Source organism: Acomys russatus, chromosome 1 (genome assembly GCF_903995435.1).
Source record: "Acomys russatus chromosome 1, mAcoRus1.1, whole genome shotgun sequence".
In the NCBI taxonomy this organism is placed as follows: Eukaryota; Metazoa; Chordata; class Mammalia; order Rodentia; family Muridae; genus Acomys; species Acomys russatus.
The window spans coordinates 78,091,783-78,103,291 of NC_067137.1; positions in this window are offsets into that span (position 1 = coordinate 78,091,783).

Sequence of the window (11,509 nt, forward strand, 5' to 3'; positions counted from 1 at the left end):
ATTGTAGTTGAGTATAAATGACATGTGTTAAGAAAGGCATCTAGGCTTTTACTCTTCTTATTATCCCTTTACTCCCTTTCTCTTTCCTCTGTCTCTGTCTCTGTCTCTGTCTCTGTCTGTGTCTGTCTGTCTGTCTGTCTGTCTCTCTCTCTGGAGTACCCCTCCCCCTTTTTCTTCTCTACCTGTGCTCATTTAATAAATTCATCTGTAACATTAAAAAGAAAGGCATCTAGTATGAACAGACAAGAATTATCTTCTCTAAAAGACGTATATTGGTATTATTAATCATCTTATTTAAAATGGCACAAAAGCACACACAGCAATAACTATGATAATGTGGTGAATATGTTTGAAATATTGAGATTAACTTATTTCACCATAATGTCAAGATCTCAAAACTTAGAATGAATATGGAAAAACTTTTCATTAAAATTAAAATGCAGAGCTCAACTAACTGATGTGTTTATTAGTTCTCTGAGAATTTCATAAAATGAGTTTTGATCATATTCACTGCCCATCCCTTAAGTTTTCCTAGATCCATAATCTCCTTCCTTGCCTACTATATTTTGTGTCTTTTTTTCTGCCTCTGGTTTCCATAAGGACCAATTTGTACAGCCCAAATAATCCACTGGAGCATGGCCGGATTCTCAGGGGTAAACTCTTAGAGATGAATGGCCCTTCCATGCTCAACAGCCAGGGGAGGAGTTTTTTGCCCTACTTCTTTCTCCATGCTGGCATTCGGCCTGCCTTGGACAAGGCCAGACTTAAGCATGGTGTCACAGCCACAATGAGCCCATTCAGCTATCCAGCTATGCCCAGAGACACAGTTTCCTTGTAGTAATCCACCATCTGACTCTTGCCATCTTTCTATCCCCCTTCTACCATGACTCTGGAGGAGGGGGGTTGGCATAAACATTCCCTTCAGAGCCAAATATTATTCAGGCTTTTCTTATCTGGATAATGGTCAGTTGTGGGCCTCTGTGTTGTTGGTCATTTAGTGTAAACAGAAGCTTCTCTGATTGGGGTTGGGATATCTAAATGCCCAAAGAACTCTATATCATATGACAGAGATACATGTCAATTCATGTACATTGCTTGCTCTATTCACAACGGCCAGGAAATGGGCAGTAGTGAAGATATATTGGATATGTGGTATATTTACATCATGGAATATTATTCATCTATTAAGAAACATGAAATTATAAAAATTTTCAGGTAAATAGATGGAAATAGAAACAACCATCATGAGTGAGGAACCCAGATTACGGAAAACAAACATGACATATTTTCTTTCATTTGGACAAATTATGTTTTGGATTCTCAGATGTGTGCTTCTTTAGAAACACAGAGGTCAGGAAATTACCAGAGTCATAGAGAGGGATGTTCAGGAGAAAAGAGGTAGAAAGCACCAACTGGCCTCTTAAAACGGTTAAAATGCTTTTGAGATATAGCTATATGAAAAGTTCATTTTTTATTAAATTATAGGCAGATACCTGAAACAATAACTAAAATTTTAAGAAAAATATTTATCGGTTAAATATTTTAGTTCATTCAAACATATTTTCTGTATTATTTAAATTTCTTTTAGTTTGTACTATGCTTATAATAAAAAAAAAAACAAGCAGTGGATTTTTAATATATGAAACATACTGCAGTGATATAAAGATAAATTAGGGAAATGCATCAAAAAGCCCCTAAGAACAGAACATAAATAGATAAAATACAAAGAGAATGCCTAAAGCATTACAGTAGTAGAACACTGGATCTTAAAATAAAATGTAGCATCCAAGATGGAAACAGCACATTCACACACAACTTTTATGTGCCCTTAACTGATGATAACTTGTCAAAAGAAAAAATTGTTTGATACAACAATAAGAGAAGGATAAATCAATGAGGAAAAGATTAAGTTTAGTGAACATTTAAACAATCAATACTACTTTATGGCATACAAAGCATCAGAATATAAGCCATAGTTTTATAAAACCTAATATATGTGATGGCATATTTTATCATTAGATAAACATCTAATAAATGATTGCTTATATATCTATTGTTTTTAATATGGTTGGAATTTTCTGAAATAATAGTTTCTCATATCCTGTTCTAAAATACCTAGATACCTGTGAACAAATTGAAATAAAATCATCTCAATTGGGATACCTCGACCCTTCTGGACTTCCAGCTATGAAGCTGGGGGTACTTTAGCTGGCACCCTGAAGCATCTGTGTCAGTACTCTTCTCTAGTCCACAAAATGTAAACAAAATAAAAATCACTCAACTTGTAGAGCAATGGGGCTTAAGAAAAAGCTCATTTCTGATGGCCCAAGCTTGTTCACTATATCGACTTACATCTCTTTCCCTCTACATGAAGCCAAAGGCTCTTTCCTGTTTCCCTATACACTGAAGTACATATCAATGCTCCAAAACCTGTAATTATCACTGGGACATATTTTTCTTTCATAAGATCCAAATTCCATGAAAATATGCTCAAATTATATGGGAAACAAAAATTTTCTGAAGCTTTTTTTCTTAGTTCTTCTCTTCATTTTCCTTTTTAAATTTAAAAAATTTTTAATTTCTTCACTTTACATCCTGATTGTAGCCTCCTCCCTCAGCGTCTCTCCTCCTACCTGCCCTTCTTCGTATACTCTCCCTTTCTCCCCTAGAAAAAGGGAGCTGTCCTCCACTGTCATCTGACCCCAGACTCTCACATCTTATCCGGACAGCCTGCATCCTCTTCCTTTGTGGCCTGGTAAGGCCACCCTGCCAGGGAGAAGTGATCAAGTGTAGGCACTAGAATCCAAGTCAGAGGTATCCCCTACTCCCCATATTATGGGACCCATGAGAAGACTGCTGCCTATTGATGACATCTGAATAGGTGGATCTAGGTCCTCACCATGCATGGTCCTTGGTTGGTTCCCAGATTTGTTGGCTCCATTGGTCTCCTTGTGGAGTTCCTGTCCCCTCCAGGTCCTTCTATCCCCAACTCGTCCATAAGATCCCCTATGCTCGATCCCAAAGTTTAGCTGTGAGCCTTAGCATCTGCTTAAATCCACTGCTAGCTGGAAGCTTTCAGAGAACCTTTGTGCTAGGCTCCAGTCCTGTTCCTTCTCTTCAACCGGTCCCGCTGTCTAGTCTATTTGCCCTTCTGAATGAGAATTGCAGATTTTCTGGAATTACTAAAGATTTCATGCTTTTCACTGATGTACATATAATACAATTTTGCCTCCTATTACCCTCAAATAAAAATAGTCATCTCATTAAGACTGATGAATTCTACCCAATCATTATCTAATTTGGTTTTCATAAGTGTTTGAGTCTGTTAACATTTCCTGTTTAACATTATTGTTTGAAATGATAACTAAAATTATTTATCTTATATGCTACCAATTTTCATTTTTTAAAGTTTTTCTTTTTTAACTATTTCAAGGAAATTTTCACTTACTGTGTTAAACCTAAATAACTCTTTTGTTTTAATTTTCTCCCAATTATTTTAGCATTTTCCTTTAATCTAAATTACCACTACTATTGACATATATCTACAATTTATATTTTATTTTATATATTTATTATACACACACACACACACACACACACACACACACACACACACACACACACCACAAGGTACAAACCGAATTGCTTCAGGATACTTTTCTCCAAAACTAAAGGGAAGGGCCAGATGAATTAGCAAAGACAGGTTTCTAAAAAGACAGACACACTTAGACTGGAAAAATTTTGTGTTATACACCTGCAGTTGATACACTGCCTTTCCAAATTATTTCTTCCTGCCAGGTCATATTTCCCTGTAGCAAGGGCATATTTTATCATTGCCCTTTGGCTTGGCTGCACGATTTCCTTTGTCACCTACAACATGACTTGTCAGATACATTAATCATCCAAGTCAAAGTTTATGTGTCCCTTCAGGATTTGACTTTGCCCTCCTCTGACTACCGTGGGAAAACATGGAGAGTGGCTACTCATTTAACCTGAGTTCCAGGCTAAGATGGCATCTGGCACTGAGTCTTGTTGAATGCAGTTGGGGCCACATAAATCAACATAACATCTACATAGCTGCTATCTCAAATTGAGAGCAGAAATAAGTGCTCACTGCTTTAAGACAGTGAAATTATGGAAATGTTTTCTGTTGCTGCACAGACTGATTAATAAAACATTAATGGAGTTAAACATGTAGTTAAATCTGAAAGATTGTGTTGCTCAAATTAGATGAGCATTTAAAAATATATCATTTGTATAGAAGGGTGTGTATAATTCAAATGTTGATTATGTAAACTATAATAGGTCTAAAATCTCATATATTAAGTAATACAAGGAAGTAAATTAATAATTGACAAAGCACATTAAGTGCTTATTTTTTCCTAAAGTATAATGGAGGCCTATATTATCATTGGTTTTGAAAATTAGAGAGATATTCTCAAGACCTATGTAATAACACAAAAAAATGATAATGTACAAATCACTGAAAGATAGGCAATTTATAGTACATTATATTCCCAATCATATAAGTGAAAGCTGTAGTGGAGATGAGCTAAGTCACAAGTTTAGTAGATCTACATTGATGAGTCCACTTGACAGCCTATCAGGCACTAAATGCAACTGTGGGTTTACTGTGAATTTTCTCAGTGCTTACAATTTTGAAAGGCAGGTGTTATTATGGCAGTATACAATTTAATTTGTACATTGTAAATCTAAACCACTACAATTGCTGTTCAAATATACAAAATAGTTCCATTCAAATATATTAAAAAGTTCCATAATATAGTACAGGAAGTAGAAATGACATCTAATGAATAAACCAATACATAATGTGTTAAAAGCCCAAGAAAAACTATTAGTTTTCAATTAATAAGCTATGGGAAGAATAGTTTAAATAATAATGAACACTTGTCTATCAGTAATTATGTATAATTATAGATGTAGTTCACACCAAATCAATTGTTGTATGAAGCCTATACATTATGAGAAATGAAAGATCATCAGCAGTCTTTGATATGTTCTACCTCAGATATGCTATTCTCTGCTTAGCATCCACATTTGTGAAACCTGATTCTATAGGTATTTACCCAACAGCAGGCCTATTCTCACTGCCATAGTTCAAACCATAATATACTTTATACTAGACAATTTGTAATTTTCAATAATGACATGTAATTTCTCACTTTGTAAGAATTTATTTTCTATAATATGTATTAATATACGACATAATTAAGAATATTCATGAGGTCTTTGATGTTTTCCTTCTGTTCCAACAGAACAGATACACAAGCTAGTCATGCCTACCTTAGCCTTCCATGTTCTCTGATGTCACTGAGTTTCTCTAAATGTTCCTTATAATAATAAAATTTATAATCTGAATAAAGCAAAATAGAATATATTTAGGTAATCAATATTATACCTTTAACAAGTTGGTGGTAATGAATCGCTATTTGCAAATACATACAGAAAATCTTCCTCATTTCCCATGATCTATTAGGCTGGCTTGATAGCAAATAGAATAATTCCAAACAAAAAGTTCATATAATGAAGGAAAATGTAACATAAATTGAAAATAATATTAAAAGCAAATAAAAGGGTAAGAGAAATATATGGAGAAAATTAACAATAACTACATGAAATTGTAATTTGTAATGGTTGTTTGCATCACATTTATAAAAATTGAAAATTAACCTTCAACTATAGGAATTCCAAATAACACCTTAAAATTATAATTGTGTCAAAATAGCATTAGTACAACCTTTATACTTGTGACTATTTTACAGGAGGTAGTCAGAATATTTCTGTAAACATGATGGTTAAATAATAATATGTGCAATTGCTAAGTCACAGTAAACATATCTTCCTTAAAAATAAATGAGGTGCTCACAATTAGATCAGAATACATGATATGCCAATATGAAAGATCAATTATTCATGCAACCTTCATGGTTTCTGGACTGTGAACTTAACAATTGATTAAGAGTCTCTCAAGAGGAATCAAATATAATAGTGCTATAGCTGCCTTGAAATATAAAATGTGACAACAGAAAATTAAATTTCAAAGTAGGGGGCATAGAATATTATAAGTAAAAATAATCTGAACCTTCTTTGATGACCTGAAACAAAAACTGAAGTACTTCATGGCAGGGTAGAGATAAAAGTGCATGCTTTTTAAGCCTCAATACTGATACTGCAGAAATGTTACATTCCATTCTGAAATAGCAATGAACCTCTCATTTGGGATAAAATTCCAATTTACAACAAAATGTAAAGTTAACTTCAAACTTCTGAAATTTTCAAATTATGTGAAATCTGTGAAATAATTGTGATTCTTTTCCAAGGCATTTTCCAACAATTTATTGTGTCTTAAAACATACTAAAAAGATACTTTGTATAATCAAGTTATAAGTTAACCATGTTATAAAGTAGGGGGTACTTTATAGCCTTTTTACCTATTTTTTTGAAAAGGCTTTCATCTAATGATTTTTTCAGATCCTTTATATGATCATATCACTTGCAATACATTATCTTTCAGGTAGATAGTGACCTATTTACAAATTTAGGCTATCATTTTTTATTTGCCAAACACTTGAAAAAATATGCAATGTATTTAATCAATTACCGCTTTATAAAATATTTTATTTATTTTAACACATTTTTGTTGAAAAATAAAATAATTCATATTACATCTCATTTGCTATCCCATCCCCTGCATCCTCCCCTTTCTCCCTCCCTCCCCCCTCCTTCTATTCCTCCCGCTTTCACTCCAGTCCCCTTCCCTATGACTGTGACTGAGGGGGACCTCCTCCCCTTGAATATGATGCTCGGATATCGTCTTTTCTTGGTAGTCTGCTATCCTTCCTCCGAGTGCCATTGGGCCTCCCCAACAAGGGGACATGGCCAAATGTTGGGCACCAGAGATCGTGTGATAGTCAGTCTCAAGTCTCCACCTAACTGTGGAGAATGTTCTGTCCCTTGGCTAGATCTGGATAGGAGTTTGATGATTACTACACGTATTGTCCTTGGTTGGTACCTTAGATCGAGCAGAACCCCTGGGCCCAGATCCACTCATCATAGTGTTCTTCTTGTAGGTTTCTAGGACCCTCTGGATCCATCTATTTCCATATATCCTACATTTTTCTCACCTAGAGTCTCAATAGGATGTCCTCCCCTCTGTCCCACTTTCCTGGTAAGTGAAGACTTTCATGGGACTTGCCCCTTGGGCTAGTGTCCATTATAAGTGAGTATATACCATTTGAGTCTCTCTGCTTCTGCGTTAGCTCACTCATTATGATCATTTCTATTTCAATCCATTGGTCCACAAATTTTGGAAATTCCTTTCCTTTTAATAGCTGAATAGTATTCCATACTGTAAATGTACTACCATTTCTTTATCCATTCTTCTACTGAGGGACACTTACACTGTTTCCATGTTCTGGCTATTAAGAATAAGGCTGCTATGAATATGGTTGAGCATATGTTTCTATTGCATGCTGGAACATCTTCTGGGTATATTCCAAAGAGGGGAATAGCTGAGTCTTGAGGAAGCCTTATATCCAGTTTTCTGAGATAGCACCAGATAGATTTCCAAAGTGGCTGCACTAGTCTGCATTCCCACCAGCAATGAAGGAGTGTTCCTCTTTCTCCACATCCTCGCCAACATGTGCTGTCACTTGAATTTTTGATCTTAGCCATTCTGATGGGTGTAAGATGGAATCTCAGAGTTGTTTTGATTTGCATTTCTCCAGTGACTAAAGATGTTGAGCATTTCTTTAAGTGTGTCTCAGCCATTTGATATTCCTCTGTTGAGAATTCTCTGTTTAATTCTGAGCCCCATTTCTAGATTGGATTATTTGGTTTGGCAGTGTTTAATTTCTTGAGTTCTTTATAAAGTTTGGATATTACACCTTTGTCAGATGCAGGGTTGGTGAAGATCATTTCCCAGTCTGTAGGCTGTCGCTTTGTTCTTTTGACAGTGTCTCCTGCCTTACAGAAGCTTCTCAGCCTCATGAGGCCTCATTTATTTTTTGTTGTTGTTGTTTTTTATTTATTTATTATTATTAATTTATTCATATTACATCTCAATTGTTAGTCCCTCCCTTGTATTCTCCCATTCCTCCCTCCTTCCCACTTCCCCCCTACTCTCCTCCCCTATATCTGTGACTGAAGGGGACCTCCCCCCCCCATATATGCTCTTAGGGTATTGAGTCTCTTCTTAGTAACTTGCTATCCTTCTTCTGAGTGCCACCATGCCTTCCCAACCAGGGGACGTGGTCAGAGATGGGGCACCAGAGTTTGAGTGACAGTCAGATCTCTTTCTCCACTCAATGGTGGAGAATGTCCTGGCTAGTCTGGGTAGGGGTTCGAAGTTTACTGCCTATATTTTCCTTGGCTGGTGCCATAGTTTGAGGACGGCCCCAGGACCCAGATCCACCTGTCATAATGTTCTTCTTGTAGGTTTCCAGGACCGTCTGGATCCTTCTATTTCCTCATTCTCCCAGGCTTCTCTCATCTAAAGTCTCAATAGGATGTCCTCTCCTCTGAGCCACTTTCCTGGTAAGTAAAGGTTTTCATGGGACGTGCCACTTGGACTAGTGTCTCAATATAAGTGAGTATATACCATTTAACTCTTTTTGTTTCTGGGTGATTTCACTCATAACAATAATTTCTAGTTCAATCCATTTGTCCACAAATTTCGGGAATTCCTTGTTTTTAATAGCTGAGTAGTATTCCATAGTGTAAATGTACCACAGTTTCTTTATCCATTCTTCTACTGAGGGACACTTAGGCTGTTTCCATGTTCTGGCTATTATGAATAAGGCAGCTATGAACATGGTTGAGCATATGTCCCTGTTGTGTGGTAGAGTGGGGAAGAGCCTGGAACACATAGGCCATGGACACAACTTCCTGAACAGAACACCAACAGCCCAGGCCTTAACGTCAACAATTAATAAATGGGACCTCGTGAGGCAGAGACGCTTCTGTAAGGCAGGTGACACTGTCAAGAGAACAAAGCGACAGCCTACAGACTGGGAAAAGATCTTCACCAACCCTTCATGTCACGACCCTTCCGACTAGCGGAAAATAAGGACGCAACCGAACGTTCTCCAGGCAGTTTATTCAGGAACCTTTTCAGCAAGCTTCTTGTTTTCTTCTCCCTTTCCTTCCTCCTCCTTAACACCCTGCGCCCCTTTATATCCTCTGCCTCACCCAATCAGCAGCCCTTACGTCGGTAGCTGCAATTGTTTCCGGACAAGGCGGGATGCATACGTCAGAGCAAAGCACGGCCCACAACTCAAATAAGGACTTGTTTACCAGGAGCAGAATTGCAAGTCATTTTGCCTGGCCGGTTGCCAGGCGCCATCTTAGCGAGGGCAATAGCTTCAGCTTCCCACACCTTCATCTGACAAAGGTCTAATATCCAAAATACATAAAGAACTCAAGAAACTAAATGCCACCAAACCAAATAACCCAATAGAGAAATGGGGCTTGGAACTAAACAGAGAATTCTCAACAGAGGAATATCAAATGGCTGAGAAACACTTAAAGAAATGCTCAACTTCCATAGTCATCAGAGAAATGCAAATCAAAATGACACTGAGAATCCATCTCTTACACCCATCAGAATGGCTAAGATCAATAACTCAACTGACACCACATGCTGGCGAGGATGTGGAGAGAGAGGAACATTCCTTCCTTGCTGGTGGGAATGCAAACTAGTTCAACTACTTTGGAAATCTATCTGGTGCTTTCTCAGAAAAAAATGGGAATAGGGCTTCCTCAAGATCCAGCTATTCCACTCCTTGGAGGTCCCATTTATTAATTGTTGACCTTAAGGCCTGGGCTGTTGGTGTTCTGTTCAGGTAGTTGTCTCCTCCTTCAGCTGATAAACAAATTCAGCAAACTGGCTGGTTACAAAATTAACTCAAAAAAATCAGTAGCTTTCCTATATAAAAATGACAATCATACAGAGGAAGAAATTAGGAAATCTACACCCTTCTCATTAGCCACAAGCAATTTAAAATACCTAGGAGTATCTCTAACCAAGCAAGTGAAGGACTTGTTTGAAAAAAACTTTAAGTCCCTGTAGAAAGAGATTGAAGGTGACTTGAGAAGATGGAGGGATCTCCCGTGTTCCTGGATCGGGAGAATTCATATAGTAAAAATGGCCATTCTGCCAAAAGCAATTTACAGATTCAATGCAATCTCTACCAAAATACCTACACAATTTTTTAAAGACATTGAAAGGTCAAGTCTCAACTTTATATGGAAAGACAAAAAACCCAGGATAGCTAAAACAATCTTATACAATAAAAGATCCTTTGGAGGAATCTCCATACTTGATCTCAAGCTGTACTATAGAGCAAAAGTAATTAAAACAGCATGGCACTGGCACAGCAATAAGCTGGTTGATCAATGGAATCGAATTGAAGACCCAGATATGAATCCACATACATATACACCTAATTTTTGACAAAGAAGCCAAATCTATTCAATGGAAAAAGGATAACATCTTCAACAAATGGTGCTGGTGTAACTGGATTTCTACATGTAGAAAAATGCAATTGGACCCATACTTGCCACCATGCACAAAACTCCAGTCAAGTGGATTAAAGACCTCAATATAAAACCAGAGACACTAAATCAGTTACAAAAAAAAGTGTGGAAGAGCCTATAAAATATTTTAAAGGGAGAGTTTCAATAAATAGATGATGAAAATGTTCTCAATTGCTGAATATTTAATTGAATAAATATTGCTAATGGAATGATAATAGTAGCTTTATTCTGCTACACCCATAGAATAGCTGTCATCACAGAAGATTCCTTCTACAGTAGATGGAACAAACACAGAAATTCACAACTGACAAGTGTTCAGAAAGAGACTTGGTAACATTCAGTCCTACAGGGGATGTCTCCACCAAACTCCTCTCAGTGCTCAGGGGCACACAGAGGAGAAGGCAGAAGATTGCAAGATCCAGAGGGGAAGGACACCAAGGAAACAAAGCCTTTCAGACACAACAGGACATATGAACTCCCAGAGTCTGTGACAACAGCAACAAGGCCTCCTCCGGGCAAAACTGGACTGGTCCCAATGCTGAGAGAAGGAATGGGACACAGGCTCTCATCCCTGACCAAGATGTTATCTCTAATGGGTAGCTGCTCAGGAAGGTAATACAAGTTTCTACAGTGGAGTCTCACTGGGTATACAAGCCACACTCAAGTGAAGGCCCAGCAGTAGATGGGCAGCCAACACAGAACAAACTGAAAAGGAAAGAAGAATAGACAACACAGTGTACAATCAGGAGGAAATAGTGATGATGTTTACAGCAGCATCCTGCAAGAGTCCAAGTACCCCATCTGAACTGTACCTCTTTCAGGGACATCAGAATCTTCTTTGGGGTGGGGTAGGGCATGGAGAGATGGCTCAGTAGTTAAAAGAACGTACTGCTGTTGCAGAAGATGTGAGTTCTATTCACAGCATCCCTGTAGGGTGGCTCACAAATCACCT